Raw genomic sequence first — 20,435 nt, 5'->3', positions numbered from 1 at the left:
CAAAACTAAATGACAGAGACCGTCGTACGCTAATACGAATTTTGTCAAAACAACACAAAACTACGGTGGCTAGTAGTGACTGCAGAGCTCAGTAGCCCTCTTGGGAGACACCATATCTATCGACACTGTCCTCCGAGAACACCAAAAAGCGAATATTCGTGGACGATCTGCAATACCGAAACCATTAGTGACGACAATCAACGCAAAGAAGCGTAAAACATGGTCTCAGGAGCATAAATCATGGACGACTGATCAGTGGAAACACGTCATATGGTCGACGAGTTAAAAGTTTTGTTATTTCCAACATCGGACCGGGCTTAGGTCTTGAGAAAGCCAAAGGAAGCCTAGAATCCTGATTGCTTGATTCCAAGCATGGAGGTGGAAGAGTGATTGTGTGAGCAGCTATACCATGGTATTCTGCTGGTCTCATCATTACTCTCAAAGACCGTGTTACAGCCAAAGCAAATGTGAACATTTTGGGTGATCCAAATGTTATTCCCCAGCAATGATGCCATATTTTAGGACGATAATGCACCCATTCACACAGCCAGGACAGTACTATAGTGGTATGACGAGCATGCAGCCGAACTGCAGCGTCTTCCCTGGCCAGCACAGTCCCCAGTCTTGAACATTATCGAGTCCTTGTGGGCGGTATTGGAGCGCAGACTCCAGAACAGATTCTGCCTCCGTCATCAATACAGGCGTTAAAAGAGGTTCTGATCGAAAAGTGGCATAACATTCCAGTGGAGACTTAAAATCGTTATATGCCAGCATTACGAGAAGAATAGCAGCTGTATTACCGTATAAACCGTTCCCAAGTAAGTATAGGTGTTTACACAATTTTGCCCATCGCCTCTAAGTCGAAACAAGGTCCATGGAGTAGAACATAATCTCTAAAAATTATTGAGAGCGTTGGTAGAACCACCCATGACAATATTATTGTACCTGGGGCGCAGGATATGAGAGGCAGGTGAAATACTCTCTGACTTCGGGAAAAATGTAATAAATCCAGTTTCAGAGAAAGCAGGTGTTGACAGGTGTGAATATTATCGAACTCTCCGTTTAACAATACATTAATGCGAATAACTGACAACAGTCATTTATAGGAGAATAGAAAAACTGGTAGTAGACGATCCCGGGAAAGACCAGTTTCAGTTTTAGAGGAATAGGTGACTATCTCTGAAGAAAATGTTAAAGAAAGCCAAACTTACATTTATGGGACTTGTAGATTTATTGAAAGCTTTTGGTAATGTTGACTGGAATGCATTAGTTGAAGATCTGAAGGTAACCGGTGAAAAATAACAGGGAGCGAAATGTTATTAACAATTTTTACAGAAACCAGACTGCAGTTATGTGAGCAGAGGGACATAAAAGGGAAGCAGTAGTAGAGGAGGGAATGAGACAGGGTTGTAGCCTATTGACGATGTTATTTAATAAGTACACTGAGCAACAACCGAAGGAAACCAAGGAGAAATTAGCGAAGAGGATTAAATGTAAACGTAGGCTTCCACGGCCGTTGTCACAGTCAATAAAATCCGTCTGGGTTTGAGGCCGCATTATCAACTATAAAATACACCACGAGGAAGGCGTCTTGCAATAGCAGCCGAAACATCGGAATTTTATAGTTGAGAATGCGGCCTCAAACCCAGAAGAATTTTATTGACTGTTGACGAAGAGGATTTAAGATCAGGGAGGAGAAATACAAACATCGAGGTTTGCCGATGACATTGTAATTCTATCACAGACATCAAAGGACCTGGAAGAGCAGTTCCTTTTACTTGAGTCAGAGGCTGTATAATATTGTGATATTACGAAAACAAGTTTAATACTTTACAATAGGTTACAAAATGAACTAAATAATCAACAGCAGCTGCCGTCAACAGCATTACCAGCTCTTCCACACTGCCATGAGCCAAGGCTACACGGACAATGATGCAGGTGATCCAGTGTTCTCCTCCTCAGTCACACTTTGTAGGTGCTTTGGAACATCCGTTTTTGACAAGGTTGCCCTTTGATTTGCCAACATCTATTGTTACGCTGTTCAGTGATCCTCAAGGGACCAATCTAAAACATGCAGCAACTGAGGAGCCCAATCTCAAGTCATCAGAACCTCCGTCATGGCCTTCTGTTCCTCTGTAGGAGAGTATGCATGCCTTGCGTGGTATAGTGGATGTCACTCTGAACGAAACGGCATGACTGACCACTGAATGTGTGAAACCGGCACTTGCAGTTAAGGTTTACTGCTTGGCAGGTACTGTACAACCAGTGGCGTAGCGTAAATAACTGGCGCCCGGGTTACGACACTACACTTTCACTTCATTAGCTTTACTTCCCCTCCCCCTCCCCTACCAACAACCCCCTCCCAACAGCACCTATAGTAATATCATATATACAATTTACTACAATAATAATATATTTTCCGGAAAATCTCGTTCGTCTTGGAGACCATCTGGCACCCCTCTGCAAATGGCACCCGAGGCACCCGAGGCATGATAGACACCCTTGCGCCCCCCCCCCCCCCCCCCCCGCCCCATGTTACGCCACTGCGTGCAGTATGATGTACGTCGCAAGATAGTTGCCGACGTTGAAAGGAAAAATTTCAGATTTCCAGATCAATAAAAGTTAAAAATCACTTGCAGACGTCAGAATATTGGCCACATTTTCCACTTTAATTTTGATTTTTTAAGGTATTATGTAAGGCACTGTCTTTGCCGATGAATTCTTTTTGCATATAACAAGATTTCATTGCAAATATCTCTCCCGAATGAATGATACAATGTAGTGAGTGGATTTACTCACGACCACAGATTTCAGCTCCAGCACGATTGACTTGCAACATACCCTGAAAATTCACGCTGCACTAAGTTCTGAGACTAGCCGTATCATGGGGTGAGGTATGTCCAGGATTCAATGAGAATTTCATAGTAACAGTTTAGTGAACAATGTGAGTTCTTGTGACCTCGATGACAACCTGCTTGTTTCCGTAGGGATTTAGTAGGAAGCACGAGACTGACGTTCCAAAATTTCAGGGAAACAGTGAAAGCAGCCGCCTCTGCTCACGTTACATTTCCAGTAAAGCTCCGTTGCCTGTACACTTGTTACACATGGACGAATTAATTCAAAACAGTTGCTGAATGAGCAAAAGTTGTTCGAGCAATCGGAAGCTGATTTGTAGAAGCTGGAGGTACAGCACAAAAAGGAATTGTCAAGAACTAGAGCATACGAGACATATCAAGTCAGGTAAAGAGGAGGAGGAAAATAAGTGCTAACTGACTTTTCTGCGCCTGTTGTTGTTAAAGTAGTTTTTAGATATTGATCAGCATTGAACTAACGTAGTTTATAATAGTATAACTTTTAATGTTTTCCTCCCGCCAGTGGTTCGAGTCCCCCCTCGAGCATGGGTGTGTGTGTTGTCTTTAGCTTTAAGTTAGTTTAAGTAGTGTGTAAGTCTAGGGACCGATGACCTCAGCAGTTTGGTCTCTTAGGAATTCACACACATTTGAACATTTCAATACGTTTTCCTAGAAGAGTCTCAAAAATTTGTGACAAGTGGCGTAGCATAGCACGAGCTGCTGAAACACGACAGAAAATGCTTCTGACGACTATAACTATATCTATAATGTGTGTGTGTGTGTGTGTGTGTGTGTGTGTGTGTGTGTGTGTCAATAATTCAGGTTTGTTTCAAAACACTGTAGAAATAGAACCACTCGTCAGAATGACGTCAGATTTGAACAGCATGTTATAGACGCAGGGGGAAACGCAATGCAACCAAAAAAGTATCAACGAAAATTTGATCAATAGGTGGCGCTGTAAGCGTCTTTATATGCGCACCAACATGGTGTAGCGTACGGTTGATCCTCAAAAATGGTTGAAATGGCTCTGAGCACTGTAGGACTCTACATCTGAGGTCATCAGTCCGCTAGACTTAGAACTACTTAAACCTAACTAACCTAAGGACATCACACACAGCCGGCCGGAGTGTCCGAGCGGTACTAGGTGCTACAGTCTGGAGCCGCGCAACCGCTGCAGTCGCAGGTTCGAATCCTGCCTCGACCATGGATGTGTGTTATGTCCTTTGGCAAGGAAAGCGTTTCTGAAGAAAAGAAGTTTGTTAACATCGAGTATAGATTTAAGTGTCAGTAAGTCGTTTCTAAAGGTATTTGTATGGAGTGTAGCCATGTATGGAAGTGAAACATGGACGATAAATAGTTTGGACAAGAAGAGAGTAGAACCTTTCGAAATGTGGTGCTACAGAAGAATGCTGAAGATTAGATAGGTAGATCACATAACTAATGAGGTTGTGGCACAACTTGACAAGAAGAAGGGACCGGTTGGTAGGACATGTTCTGAGGCATCAAGGGATCACAAATTTAGCATTGGAGGGCAGCGTGGAGGGTAAAAATTGTAGAGGGAGACCAAGAAATGAATACACTAAGCAGATTCAGAAGGATGTAGGTTTCAGTAAGTACTGGGAGATGAAGAAGGTTGCACAGGATAGAGTAGCATGGAGAGCTGCATCAAACCAGTCTCAGGACTGAAGACCACCACAACAACAAGTAGTTCTAAGTTCTAGGGGACTGATGACCTCAGAAGTTAAGTTCCATAGTGGTCAGAGCCATTTGAACCATTTGAACATCACACACAGCCTTGCCCGACGCAGGATTCGAACCTGCGACCGTAGCGATCAAGCTGTTCCAGAGTGAAGTGCCTAGAACCTCTCGGCCACAGCGGCCGGCGTTGACCCTCAGTTTGCGTCCGGGACACCCAACATGACTGCGTCCATGAAGGATCACGCACTGCTGGTAAAGCTCCTTTACAAGAAGGTGACTGTCAGCCAGTAGCATTGTTGAAGGTGCGGACATTCAAGGGTATGAAAAAAGGCATTGGCCGACGTCTACTAAAATTTCTGGAGAATATAATTGCAAAATTCGAAAAGACAGATTGTTTTGAAGTGCAATGTGGCTGAGGGAGAGAAACAGTTGATCCGACGTCTGTCGAATATGCGCCCACAGTAATGCATTACAGACCGAGATCGAGCGGTGATGTGCAAATATGCAGTGCACGGCGAATTTCCCGAGCATTGGATAAGTCTGTTAGCAAGGTGTATAAAATCCCACGAAACATCTCGCACTGTTATTCATACAAAATCACCTACCTTCAGGAGTTGCTTTCTGCTAACCTGCCAACAATTCAGTTCTGAAATTTCTTGCTCGCACGGATGTGGACAATGAACATTCTGTGGACAGACGAAGCCATTTCCATCCCCAAGGACATGTCCATACCCAGAACTGCAGAATATGGGCAACGGAAAATGTGCACGCACATCAACCGTAACACTTCATTCTGCAAAGGTGACTGCGTGGTGCGAGTCGGTGGTGGTGGTTAGTGTTTAACGTCCCGTCGACAACGAGGTCATTAGAGATGGAGCGCAAGCTCGGGTTAGGGAACCATCCCGGCATTTGCCTGAAACGATTTAGGGATATCACGGAAAACCTAAATCTGGATGGCCGGAGACAGGATTGAACCGTCGTCCTCCCGAATGCGAGTCCAGTGTGCTAACCACTGCGCCACCTCGCTCGGTCAAGGGGCGAGTCGACCACATCATTTATTGTAGGGCCGTATTTTCTTAGAGGAGAAGAATCCTGCGTGTCCTGTTACCCGTACCGTCGGTGGTAAACATTACGAGAGCATTTTGCGCGCCAAACTTTCAGAAGCGTGAATGTGTGGGTAGGATCATTTTTATACAAAATGGCGCTCCTCCGCACATTACACAGCCAGGGAAGCAACTGCTGCAGAGGTATTTCGGAAATGCTACAATTATCAGCCGTCATTTTCCTACAGTCTGCCCGTCCAGAACGCCTGATCTTAAGCCATGTGATTTCTGGCTGTATATGAAAGATGTAATGTTCAGTGCTGCAATTATGAACGTGACTGAATTAAAAGTACGAATTGCAACGTATTATGAACGTGATCCCTCGAGACACTCGGATCTGTTGTGGAACATACTGTTTCTCGATATCAACGTATGGCAGAAAACAGTGTACAGCACACTGACTATATCTTGCACAAATCTCGCGTCTATTTCAAATCGATGTCATTTTCCTTTTTATGCTGTTTTTGACCCCAGAACAGTTAAAAACCGATGTCATTTTGCTCTGTATGCGGTATTTGCGCTTAGGACACTTAAAAGCCGATTTTTCCCATCCGGTGTGGTACGACCTTGCCTCCATGGGTGGACTGACGTAACTAACAGTGCCACAGATGTTGACTGCCAAACGTTTGTGCTAACGTACATTCAACAGTACGGATGGTGTAATGTGCTGCTCAAACCATATCCGTCGTACTGCTATTCGTCTGTCATTTGTAGCCGACCCCACTTACGTCAAGACTCTTACAGCACCCTGTATTTGTAAAATTTTCATTATATTGTGAAACAGCCAGAAGGAGAGGAGCATATGAAACGTTATTTCGCTGTCTGCACAGGATAGGATGTCATTTCAGTCTTTGAAAAATCGAATCATTTTTGTAAAGAACGTGGCGCTTGCAGCCTGAATGCATGCATTGAGTCAGCTGGGTAGGCTGCCATAAAGTTGTTGTATCCTCTGCTGAGGCAAGCTGAACCACAGCTATTGAATTGTTCCTTGATATCTCGTGTACTGGCAGTGGGATGGGATTGATATCCAAGCTTGTCGCACACATATTCTATCGCAAACAGGTCTGGAGGACTTTCTGGCCGTGAGAGTACCTCAACATCACTCACAGAGTTCACGGAGACACTCGACATATGTGGAAGAGCATTATTCTGTTGAAGAATGGCGCCACGATACTGCTGCATGAGAGATAACACAAGATGTCCGTGACGTAAACACAAGATGACCGCGACGTACCACTGTGGCTCCAGAGTTGCCTCAGTCTTTACTAGCCGTGACCTGAAGTCAAATCCGATGGCTCCCGACATCATGAAGCTAGGCGTGACGCCGCCATGCCTCTCCACAACAGTGGAAGAAAGAGCCCTATTCCCAGGTCAATACCACGATATCGTTGCAGAGAACTGTAGCTCTAATCATTTACATTCCCGGCGATTGTGTGTAAGTGAAAGAAGCCGCAGTAACATCCGACCAAGTCTCCTGGGTGCTTCACATTTTTTATCAGACAGTGTATTTCAGGATTCTCTAGCAAATTTGGATACCACCCATTGTTGGATTTGTGGAGGATCTCATTCTTTCGGCGCATGACCAAGAGTGTATGTGCACCTAGAACAGTATTAATCTCATTTGCATTTGCATACATACTCCAAAATCCAACTTGCTGTTCGTAGCGGAGAGTACCTTGCACCAATAGCAATCATATCCTTTCCTCTTCCACACACAAATAGAGCGAGGGAAAAAAGACTATCTCCACTACGTGATGAAAAATATCTGGACACCCCGAAAAACATGCGTTTTTCATATTACGTGCATTGTGCTGCCACCTACTGCCAGGTACTCCATATCAGCGACCTCAGTGGTCATTAGACATCGTGAAAGAGCAGAATGGGATACTCCGCAGAACTCACAGACTTCTAACGTGGGTAGGTGATCAGGTGTCACTTGTGTCATACTTCTGTACGCGAGATTTACACACTCCTAACGTCCCTAAGTCCACTGTTTCCGATGTGATAGGGAAGTAGAAAGGTGAAGGGGCATGTACACCACAAAAGCGTGCAGGCCGACCTCGTCCGTTGACTGACAGAGACAGTTGATAGTTGAAGAGGGTCGTGTTATGTAACAAGCAGACAACTATCCAGACCATCACACAGGAATTCCAATCAGCATCATGATCCACTGCAAAATGACAGTTATGCGGGAGGTGAGAAAACGTGGATTTCATGGTCGAGCGGTTGCTCATAGGCCATGCATCACGCCTGTAAATGCCAAACGACGCCTCGCCTGGTGTAAGGAGCGTAAACATTGGACGATTGAACAGTAGAAAAAACGTTGTGTGGTATGACGAATCACGGTACATAATGTGGCGATCCGATGGCAGGGTGTGAGGTGGCGAATGCCCTGTGAACGTCATCTGCCAGCGTGTGTGGTGCCAACAGTAAAATTCGAAGGCGGTGGTGTTATGGTGTGCTCGTGTTTTTCATGGAGGTGGCTTGCACCTTTGTTGTTTTGCGTGGCACTATCATACCAAAGACCTACATTGATGTTTTAAGCACCTCTTTGCTTCCTACTGTTAAAGAGCAATTCGGGGATGGCGATTGCATCATTCAACAGGATCGAGCACATGTTCATAATGCACCGCCTGTGACGGAATGGTTACACGACAATAACATCCCTGTAATGGACTGGCCTGCACAGTGTCCTGACCTGAATCCTATAGAACACCTTTGGGATGTTTTAGTACACTGACTTCGCGCCAGGCCTCACCGATCGACATCGATACCTGTCTTAAGTACAGCACTCTGCGAAGAATGACTGCCTTTCCTCAAGAATCCTTCCAGCACCTAATTGAACGTATGCTTGGGAGAGTGGAAGCTGTCATCAGGGCTAAGGGTGGGTGAACACCATATTTAATTCCAGCATTACCGATGGAGGACGCCACGAACTTGCAAGACATTTTCAGCCGGTTGTCCGGATACTCTTGATCACTTAGTGTATATGCCCCCGTATGAGCCCTGATCTCTCACATAGTATCTTCGTGGTCCTTACGCGAAATGCATGTTGGCGGCAGTAGCACATAGGACTCTGTGCGATGGTCAAATGACGGCATGTTTGTACGATTCTCCTGCGTGAACGTTTTCTTAGACACGAAACTTAAAACTTTAGCTTCAGTATTCCATCCTCATCTGCCACAGCAGACTGATCAGCGACTGATTGGATGGAAGCCTTATACCCGCTAGTGATTTTAAATAGGAACAGAACTTTCTCGTTACTAAGGTACGTCGGTGTGAGCTCTAAGTCTCCCGCGTAGACCTTTTCACAGACCTACAAATCTCTACTAACCCTTTCCTGTCGTCATTTGCGCCCTCTGTTTCGAACCGAAAGCGCAGCGCCCTTAGCTTCCTGAATTTCGTTGCTAAACCACGGTGGGTCATTTCCGTCCTTCAGTGGTTAATAGCCACATACTTGTCCAGAGCACGATTTACAGTCTGTTTAAACTTTGTCCTTAATTCCTCTATGTCCAGCATACTGCAACTATATGATCGCAATTCACTATCGGCTTCTTCTAGCAAAAACTCTCTCCTAGGCTTCTTGACTAATCATGATCACTAATCTCCGTCTCTGTATTGACGCCATCGATAAGGTCCTGCCTGTTTGAGCTGCAAGGTCTAAGATGTTTCCATTGCGTGTGGGCTGTCGAGCTAGGAACTCAATACAGTTTTCGGAAAACGTGTTCAAAAGTACTTCGCAAGACTGTCTGCACCCCCTGCGATGAATCCATAGAGGTCGCAGTCCACATTCGTTAGGCTAACGCAGCCTCCACTAATACTGTATGTTCCGCGTATTTATGCATTACCAACCATAGACTTTCTTTGAATGATTCTAAAACTGTCAGAGCGGATTCGGGTGGCCGGTAAAAACATCCAGCAATTAACCTGGTTTCACGTGGACTTGATATAAGCTACCTCTGTCACCCTCAATTTCTACCTCAAACGACAATATTTTTGTTCACCGCAAAGAACACTCCCCCTTCTGTGACATCTAATGTGTCCTTCCGATAAATGTTCCATAACTCGCTAAATATCTGAGCGCTTTGTACTTCGGGTTTGGGCCAGCTGTCGGTCCCAAGAATAATCTGAACGCGAGTAGTTTCCTGGAGGACAATAACTATGGAAGCTTCGTTAGGAATACTTCGAAAATTTACTGATAAAATTTTGACAGTCGAGGTGTTTTTATATCGAAATTGGGACTTTGTGGTGAGGTCTTATGGTACCAAACTGCTAAGGTCATCGGTCCCTATGCTCACACACTATTTAATCTAACTTAAACTAACTTACGCTAAGGACCAAACACACACCATACCAGAGGGAGGACTCGAACCTCCGACGGCGGTAGCCGCGCGCACCGTGGCAAGGCGCCCTAGACCGCGCGGCTAACCCAAACACGGTATGTTGGCCGTATCTACCTATCGACTGAAGAGTGTTCGTCAGAGTACCTCAGACTTCCGCCTAGCCGAAAAAGAAGTGCACTCCACAAGTAATCTGATTTCGATTAGCTGGTGAAGTATTGATTGTTGTCAGAAGTAGTTTGCCTTTTAGTGAAATTGAAGTAGATAGCTCCTCCGAAATAGTATGGGTGGAGGTTATACTTGACAGTCTGACTAAACCATTAATTGGGTCGCTTAACCGACCCCCCTCCCCCCTACTCAAAAGATATAGTTGCTGAACAGTTCAAAGAAAACTTGAGTTTTATTTCAAATAGGTACCCCACTCATACAATTATAGTCGGTGGTGACTTTAATCTACCCTCGATATACTGGAAAAATTGTATGTTTAAAGCCGGCGACAGGCATAAAATGTCATCCGCAATTGTACTGAATGCTTTCTCAGAAAATTATTTTGAACAATTAAATTCAAATGGCTCTGAGCAGTATGGGACTTAACACCTGAGATCATCAGTCCCCTAGAACTTAGAACTACTTAAACCTAATTAACGTAAGGACATCACACACATCCATGCCCGAGGCAGGATTCGAACCTGCGACCTTAGCAGTCGCGCGGTTCCGGACTGAAGCGCCTAGAACCGCTCGGCCACTCCAGCCGGCCCGAATTTAAAAGAAAGCAAATCTCCATGAATGGCAAAGTTTGGCAGAATCCCGAAATATAGCGCTTACTTCGATGTGAGATGACGAAAACGATTTATCGACACGTAGTTATCACGGATTCAGAAAATATCGTTCTTGCGAAACACAACTAGCTCTTTATACTCGTGAAGTAATGAGTGCTATCGAGAGGGGATGTCAAATTGATTCCATATTTTTAGATTTCCAGAAGGCTTTCGACACCGTTCCTCACAAGCGTCTTCTAGCCGAATTGCGTGCCTGTGGAATATCGCCTCAGTTGTGCGATTTGATTCGTGATTTCCTGTCAGAAAGGTCACAATTCGTAGTATTAGACGGAAACTCATCAATTAAAACAGAAATACTATCCGGCGTTCCCCAAGGAAGTGTTTTAGACCCTCTATTGTTCCTGATATATATTAACGACATAGGAGACAATCTCAGTGGCCGTCTTAGATTGTTTGCAGATGATGCTGTGATTTACCGTCTTTTAAAGTCATCAGATAACCAAAAAGAATTGCAAAATTGTTTAGATAAGATATATGTACGGTGCAAAAAGTGGAAATTGACGCTGAATAAAGAAAAGTGTGAAGTTCTTCACATTAGTACTAAAAGAAATCCGCTAAATTCGATTACGCTGTAAGGCTGTAAATTCAACTAAATACTTCGAAATTACAATTACAAATACCCTAAATTGGAACGATCGCATAGATAATGTTAAGGGGGAGCCAACCAAAGACTGCGATTCACATGGCAGAACACTTAGAAGGCGCAACATGTCTACCAAAGAGGCTGCTTACACCACGCTTGTCCGCCCTATTCTGGAGTATTGCTGGGCGGTGTCGGATCCGCATCAGGTGGGACTGACGGAACGACATAAAAAGTACAAAGAAGGGCAGCTCGTTTTGTACTATCACGAAGTAGGGAGATAGTGCCACAGACATGATACGTGAGTTGGAGTGGCAATCATTAAAAGAAAGGCGTTTTTCGTTGCGACAGAATCTTCTCATGAAATTTCAGTCACCAGTTTTCTCCTCCGATTGCGAAAACATTATGTTGGCACCCACCTACAAAGGGAGAAATGATCACGATAAAATAATAGAAATCAGGACTCACACAGAGAAATTTAAGTGCTCTTTTTCCGGTGCGCAGTTAGAGAGTGGAATGGTACAGAGCTTGAAGGTGGTTCCCTGAACCCTCTGCCAGGCACTTTATTGTGAATAGCAGAGTAATCACGTAGATGTAGATGTGTGCTTTTCTGTGATGCACCTCTGACCTGTCAAGGGGAGTTAAGCAATTCCGCACGTGATGAAGCAGGTCTGTAAATCCGCAGCCAAGGCCGTCACAGAGACGAAGAAGCCTCCACTCGGCTCGAAACCAAAGGATCCCGACTAACTCTGGGAGAAATGCTACAAATTGTAAGCTCTGCTTGCACCTTACGTGCGAGGCCAGCAACCTTCAACACCTACGCCAACGGCCTGTATGAACTGAGGATGGCCTCAGAACCCATGCGACAGGCGTTGTTGGTACCGACGTGAGCCAAAACTTAGAGACGAATGTATCCTAGGCGCTCGATAGCTGGTAGACATACTGATTGCCTAAGGGGCTCAATAACGTGCCTACCATTAGAGCTTCCGATAAACAGTAAGCCACTGCCCACCTCTTTCTGCGCAGACCCTGCTGAAGGAACGGCCACCTGGCCACACACCGTTATACTGGCGCGAGGGCGGATCCCCCACGTCGGGTACACTAGGGATCCCCTCTGCAGCAGAGCCCGTGGGCCAAACAAGCGACACCAGAGATGTCCTATACGACACAACAAATTCTCCGTCTCAGCTACATCCTGAGATAGGAACATGAAGGCGGGTGACCGTTGCCAAAACCATATTCCACTGGTCGCGAACTACGGACTGCTCCTCCTGCGTCTGCATACACCATGCACACAGCCTACCTATCCTAGCAAGACTAACTGATGAAGTAAACTATAAAAGGTGACAGACACCCAGATATGAAACTTGTTACCCTCCTGACTTTTCACCGAAGGACGCTGATACCTTAATGATAGGTTTATGTGGTAGAGGAATGACAACTGAGGTGCAGTCTGCCTGAGTTTACTGTTACAAAAAGCGAGATTAAACCTGTTAAGCTATATATTCTACTTAGAAACACAAGGAAAGCTAAATACGGAACTGGAGATGAGTCACAGGCGACAGATGGAGCATAGGTGTGCTTAGCATAGGACAATACGTTTACGCATAACTCTCCTCATAGTTTCATGTGCACAACTTACGTAACTGAATCTTCGCATTGCTGAGGAGCTGCGCATCGCAGTAATTACGTTTCAGTTGCTTCGTGAAATTTTATTTTAATGTCGAATCACGATCTACTTTGTACCACTGTAACCTAGTCTCTTGTTTTATTAGATGTGGATCTGATGGCCAACAGATGATGAAACCGATAATTCAAATAAAGTGACACAGGCAATATACAGGGGTTCGACAAAGATATTAAACACCAAAAACAGTACAATAGCGTGCCTAATACGGCGTAGAAACCGTGGGATTCAAAATATCTGCCGTTCGTCTCGGAATGGATAGCTACCGGACCTGTATGGTTTTGAAGGGAATCTTATACCATTCTGCCTGCAAAATAGTGGCAAGTCCAGGTCACAACGATGCAGGTGGATGGGGATCACGGACTCTCCTTTCAAAGGTAGGCCACAACGGCCCAATAATACCGAAATTTTGAAAATTGATTACTAGAGGGGATGCGAAATTTCAGACTCGTGCTCAAAAAACGACTTCTGGACAATGCGAGCTATCTGAATAGGGGACCTATCGTCATGGCACACTGCATCAGTATTGGGGAACAAATATTGTATCGTGGGATGGACGTGATCAACCAAAACGGTCACATAACCCTTGGCTGTAGCTCGACCTTGCAGATTAATCATGGGGCCCATGGAATACCACGATATAGTTGCCCAAATCATCATCGAAACCCCGCTATATTTCACTCTTGAAACGTAAATTCGACTGGAACCTGGGAACAGAGCGAAAGAAGACTCATGCGACAAAATGGCTTTGTTCCAGTCGAGGTTTTATGATTTAAAAAAAAAAAAATGGCTCTGAGCACTATGGGACTTGACAGCGGAGGTCATCAGTCCGCTAGAACTTAATACTACTTAAACATAACTAACCTAAGGACATCACACACATCCATGCCCGAGGCAGGATTCGAACCTTCGATCTTAGCGGTCGCACGGTTCCAGACTGAAGCGCCTAGAACCGCTCGGCCACACCGGCCGGCCTTTATGATTTCGGCACCGAGTTTTCCTGTTGCGGGCATTTTCACCGCTGATGAGTGGTTTCAGAATTCCAGCTCGCCTTGCAATTTTTTGCTTGTGGGTCTCCTTTCGTGTTGCTTTGGTGTTGACAGGATTCTCTAGTGCGACATTCAATTCTGCAGTGACTTTTTGCAGTTGTCCTCTTATTTATTGTCACACTGCTCTCACGATCACTCGACGTACCCTTTCGTCTGCATTGCGACATTACGGATGATTTTTTTCCGCTTTCTATGCGGTGGAAATCTTCGATACGGTGCGCCTCTATACGCGAAACACTCCGGCTCCCTCGGTTACCGAAGCACCCACCTTATGAACGCCAACAATATATAGGTCCGATATAACTCACTCACAACTACACAGAGCACTATCTTGACTGCGACTGACACTTATAACGTATCGACAGCATTGCGCAGGTGCCGTTCGTAGTCAAATACAAAAGCTCAAGCTGCAGGCTTGGATAACATTTGCATTTATGTTCAAGCATTCATTACTAGCGACGTTTCCATATTTTTACCCTGTCACTGTATGTGGTTCTTCATTGCAGATACGAATATTGAGCTCAGGTGGAAACAAAAATTACAGTTATGTAACAGTGATGCAGAGAGGTAGCAGTAAAAATGGAAGTCTGTCTGTGTCATAGTTTTGGTGACTTATATAATTAGGAACGTAACCGATCAAGAGCGGGATTTTCAGCGGTGGGCTCCGAAGCTGTTGATTACATTGACAGTGTACTGCAACAGCTCTTATTTGCATACCATTAAACCGTCAACAGGTGGTCGGTGTGTGCACGTGTTTCATTTTCAGACCATGTTTAATTTACCGCTCAGTGTACCGACACATTCATATGTGTGCTCCCTGCCGCCGTTGGACAAGCAGCTGCAGCAGCAAGTCGTATAACCCTAGCTTACTTATTTGTTAGATAGTTTAATTAATTTCTTTGCGTGTTTTTGGGTACTTGCATTGTTTAATTCATATATTTCGGGCGTATTATAGTACTTGAGGGTTGTAGCATCGCGCCTTAGTACCTGAATAGTGCAAATTCGCGTAGTCGTCTGTCTTCTGTTTTTGTTTTGAACAGCCAGTGTCGGTTGGTCACAGTCAGTGTGCTCTCTGCCGCCGTTGGACAAGCAGCTGCAGCAGCAAGTCGTATAACCCTAGCTTACTTATTTGTTAGATAGTTTAATTAATTTCTTTGCGTGTTTCTGGGTACTTGCATTGTTTAATTCATATATTTCGGGCGTATTATAGTATTTGACAGTTGTAGCATCGCGCTTTAGTGTTTACTTCGTAGATTCTTATTTAAATTGCGTGTGAGTTTCGTATAGGAGATGCAATTTCGAGTTTTAGTTACTGTAATCGTAAATTCAGCAGATTGTAGCGCAGTCATTAGGCATTTGTACAGGTTAGTTGGTACATTCTTTGCGTGTTCCGCTTGCGTTATCTAGGCACGGACTCGTCTTTCGGTAACTGTTGTTAAACATCGATTAGAATGGACAGGGACTGCGATTGCTGTGTTCGGATGAGGGCTGACTTGGCATCCCTTCGCTCACAGCTGCAATCGGCGCTGACTTCGGTCGCGCAGCTTGAGGCTGTTGCCAATGGGCACCACTGTGGGGAGCCGGACTCGGGTATCACGGGGATGTCAACCTCGTCCCGTCTGTCCCCAGATCGGTCTGCCGCTGTGGTTGCCCCGGTTGCTGCCCGCAGTGAGGCTGAGCCCTCGCCTGTGGTTGATTGGGTGGTCGTTCCAAGGCGTGGCAGGCAGCGAAAGGCGTCCCCGGAGGCTGATCAGAAAGCCTCCCCAGTGCGTCTGACAAACCGGTTTCAGGCACTGTCTCTGGCTGAGCCAGATGCAGCTGCCTGCCCTGTTTCAGAGGATCATTCTCAGCCTTCAAGGTCCGGGCAATCGCAGAGGGTGGGCTTACTGGTAGTTGGGAGCCCCAATGTTAGGCGCGTAATGGGGCCCCTTAGGGATACGGCGGCTAAGGAGGGGAAGAAATCCAGTGTGCACTCCGTGTGCATTCCGGGAGGAGTCATTCCGGATGTGGAAAGGGTCCTGCCGGATGCTATGAAAAGCACAGGGTGTAGCCAGCTGCAGGTGGTGGCACATGTCGGCACTAATGACGTGTGTCGCTTTGGATCTGAGGAAATTCTCTCTGGATTCCAGCGGCTATCTGATTTGGTGAAGGCTGCCGGTCTTGCTTACGAGATGAAGGCAGAGCTCACCATCTGCAGCATCGTTGACAGAACCGACTGCGGACCTTTGGTGCAGAGCCGGGTGGAGGGTCTGAATCAGAGGCTCAGACGGTTTTGCGACCGTATTGGCTGCAGATTCCTTGACTTGCGCCATAGGGTGGTGGGGTTTCGGGTTCCGCTGAATAGGTCAGGAGTTCACTACACTCAGCTGGCGGCTACACGGGTAGCGGAGGCTGTGTGGCGTGGACTGGGCGGTTTTTTAGGTTAGAAGGCCTCGGGAAAGTGCGGGATGGGCTGCAATGTCAAAGGGTGCTTGGCAATTACAGGACGTGCTTGGATCAAGGAACAGTCGGAATTATAGTTGTAAATTGTTGTAGTTGCGCTGGAAAAGGCCCTGAGCTTCAAGCGCTAATAGAAAGCACAGAAGCTGATATCGTTATAGGTACAGAAAGCTGGCTAAAGCCTGAAATAAGTTCTGCAGAAATTTTTATGAAGTCTCAGACGGTGTACAGGAAAGATAGATTAGGCAGAATTGGAGGTGGAGTGTTTGTGTCTGTCAGTAGTGGTTTATCTTGTAGTGAAGTCGAAGTAGATACTCCGTGCGAATTGGTGTGGGTGGAAGTTATGCTTAACAGCCGAATTAAGTTAATAATTGGCTCCTTCTACCGACCGCCAGACTCCGATGATACAGTTGCGGAACAGTTCAGAGAACGTTTGAGTCTCGTAACAAATAAATACCCCACTCATACGGTTATAGTTGGTGGGGACTTCAACCTACCCTCGGTATGTTGGCAAAAATACTTGTTCAAAACCGGTGGTAGGCAGAAAACGTCTTCCGAGATTGTCCTAAATGCATTCTCCGAAAATTATTTCGAGCAGTTAGTCCACGAACCCACGCGAATTGTAAATGGTTGCGAAAACACACTTGACCTCTTGGCCACAAACAATCCAGAGCTGATAGAGAGCATCATGACTGATACAGGGATTAGTGATCACAAGGTCATTGTAGCTAGGCTCAATACCATTTCTTCCAAATCCATCAGAAACAAACGCAAAATAATTTTATTTAAAAAAGCGGATAAAGTGCCACTAGAAGCCTTCCTAAAAGACAATTTCCATTCCTTCCGAACTGACTATGCGAATGTAGACGAGATGTGGCTCAAATTCAAAGATATAGTAGCAACAGCAATTGAGATATTCATACCTCAAAAATTGGTAAGAGATGGAACGGATCCCCCGTGGTACACAAAAAAGGTCCGAACGCTGTTGCAGAGGCAACAGAAAAAGCATGCGAAGTTCAGAAGAACGAGAAATCCTGAAGATGGGCTAAAATTTACAGACGCGCGAAATTTGGCACGTACTTCGATGCGAGATGCCTTTAATAGGTTCCACAACGAAACATTGTCTCGAAATTTGGTAGAAAATCCGAAGAAATTCTGGTCGTATGTAAAGTACACAAGCGGCAAGACGCAGTCAATACCTTCGCTGCGCAGTGCCGATGGTACTGTTATCGACGACTGTGCCGCTAAAGCGGAGTTATTGAACGCAGTTTTCCGAAATTCCTTCACCAGGGAAGACGAATGGAATATTCCAGAATTTGAAACACGAACATCTGCTAGCATGAGTTTCTTAGAAGTAGATACTTTAGGGGTTGCGAAGCAACTCAAATCGCTTGATACGGGCAAGTCTTCAGGTCCAGATTGTATACCGATTAGGTTCCTTTCAGATTACGCTGATACTATAGCTCCCTACTTAGCACTCATATACAACCGCTCGCTCACCGATAGATCTGTACCTACAGATTGGAAAATTGCGCAGGTCGCACCAGTGTTCAAGAAGGGTAGTAGGAGTAATCCATTTAACTACAGACCTATATCGTTGACGTCGGTTTGCAGTAGGGTTTTGGAGCATATACTGTATTCAAACATTATGAATCACCTCGAAGGGAACGATCTATTGATACGTAATCAGCATGGCTTCAGAAAACATCGCTCTTGTGCAACGCAGCTAGCTCTTTATTCGCACGAAGTAATGGCCGCTATCGACAGGGGACCTCAAGTTGATTCCGTATTTCTAGATTTCCGGAAAGCTTTTGAAACCGTTCCTCACAAGCGACTTCTAATCAAGCTGCGGAGCTATGGGGTATCGTCTCAGTTGTGCGACTGGAATCGTGATTTCCTGTCAGGAAGGTCGCAGTTCGTAGTAATAGACAGCAAATCATCGAGTAAAACTGAAGTGATATCAGGTGTACCCCAGGGAAGCGTCCTGGGACCTCTACTGTTCCTGATCTGTATAAATGACCTGGGTGACAATCTGAGCAGTTCTCTTAGACTGTTCGCAGATGATGCTGTAATTTACCGTCTAGTAAGGTCATCCGACGACCAGTATCAGTTGCAAAGCGATTTAGAAAAGATTGCTGTATGGTGTGTCAGGTGGCAGTTGACGCTAAATGTGAGATGATCCACATGAGTTCCAAAAGAAATCCGTTGGAATTCGATTACTCGATAAATAGTACAATTCTCAAGGCTGTGAATTCAACTAAGCACCTGGGTGTTAAAATTACGAACAACTTCAGTTGGAAGGACCACATAGGTAATATTGTAGGGAAGGCGAGCCAAAGGTTGCGTTTCATTGGCAGGACACTTAGAAGATGCAACAAGTCCACTAAAGAGACAGCTTACACTACACTCGTTCGTCCTCTGTTAGAATATTGCTGCGCGGTGTGGGATCCTTACCAGGTGGGATTGACGGAGGACATTGAGAGGGTGCAAAGAAGGGCAGCTCGTTTTGTATTATCGCGTTATAGGGGAGAGAGTGTGGCAGATATGATACACGAGTTGGGATGGAAGTCATTACAGCATAGACGTTTTTCGTCGCGGCGAGACCTTTTTACGAAATTTCAGTCACCAACTTTCTCTTCCGAATGCGAAAATATTTTGTTGAGCCCAACCTACATAGGTAGGAATGATCATCAAAATAAAATAAGAGAAATCAGAGCTCGAACAGAAAGGTTTAGGTGTTCGTTTTTCCCGCTCGCTGTTCGGGAGTGGAATAGTAGAGAGATAGTATGATTGTGGTTCGATGAACCCTCTGCCAAGCACTTAAATGTGAATTGCAGAGTAGTCATGTAGATGTAGATGTAGAACGGCCTGTGGTTTACCTAATCACCATTAACACTGGTGAAACGATATCATATTCCTCGAGCCCAGGAAGTTAAGTCGTTTCTTATTTTTAAGACTTCTAGTTTTTAAGACTAATGTCACCTTCAGAATCTGGAGCCAATGAAAATACCTTGAGGTATAAGGCTTGTTCTCTGGTAGTTAATTTTGACAGCAAGTAACGGTTTTATTCTTGTGCACTGTAGATTAGTGTCGGCTTTTCTGAGCACCATAAACGATTTAGGTTATTGTTGTTTTAGTTTCCATTTTGATTACAAATCCAGCTGTGAAAATTACAATTGGAAATCATCATAAACAAGTTTATCTTACTTTTGCCTCTCAAAAAATAGGAAGCACCCAGAAGACGTGTTTAGATGTCAACGTAACTTCGTAAGGTAGAGATGCAATTCTGTAAGACGGGTAGTATGGCCTATGCAGTTTTCTGAGAGGAGAGAATGGCTACTAGTGCTCATTAGTGTTGTTGGGGTCTGTTGTTGTCAACAGACGTGGGAGGGCATGTAAACAGGGTGAAGAGCGCCACGTATTGAATGATCATTGCCTGGTAATCGTCAGACACCGCGTTATCAGCCTCGCTCAGATATTGAATGGGGGCTTATTGTGGGTCTTCTTTTGATCAGCTGGTCAAACCGTACAATATCAGATGTTGTGGCATTCCGACTGTATGGGAACGTGAAGGTCATGACGTCAAGGTTCCGATCGGCCACGTTTGACCACCGTCAGGGCAGATCACCATATTGTGCACCAAGCATATTGTAAACCCTTCATCCTTAAATGTTTCCTCTTTTGGCTAGTATCAGTTATTTAAAATGAGTTACCTGTTAAGTATAGCTGATGTTTTGCTGTTGCTGTAGAAAAGAACTAAGTTAGATTCCTGGAAAACAAAGACTAACCTAGTGGGTAGTAACGACCACATTAATTCGTGCCACACTTGATTTTGAGTTGCAACATTG

The sequence above is a fragment of the Schistocerca gregaria genome, chromosome 4 (genome assembly GCF_023897955.1).
Source record: "Schistocerca gregaria isolate iqSchGreg1 chromosome 4, iqSchGreg1.2, whole genome shotgun sequence".
Classification (NCBI taxonomy): domain Eukaryota; kingdom Metazoa; phylum Arthropoda; class Insecta; order Orthoptera; family Acrididae; genus Schistocerca; species Schistocerca gregaria.
The sequence above is the reverse complement of the archived record's forward strand: the minus strand, read 5'-3'. Positions refer to the sequence as shown.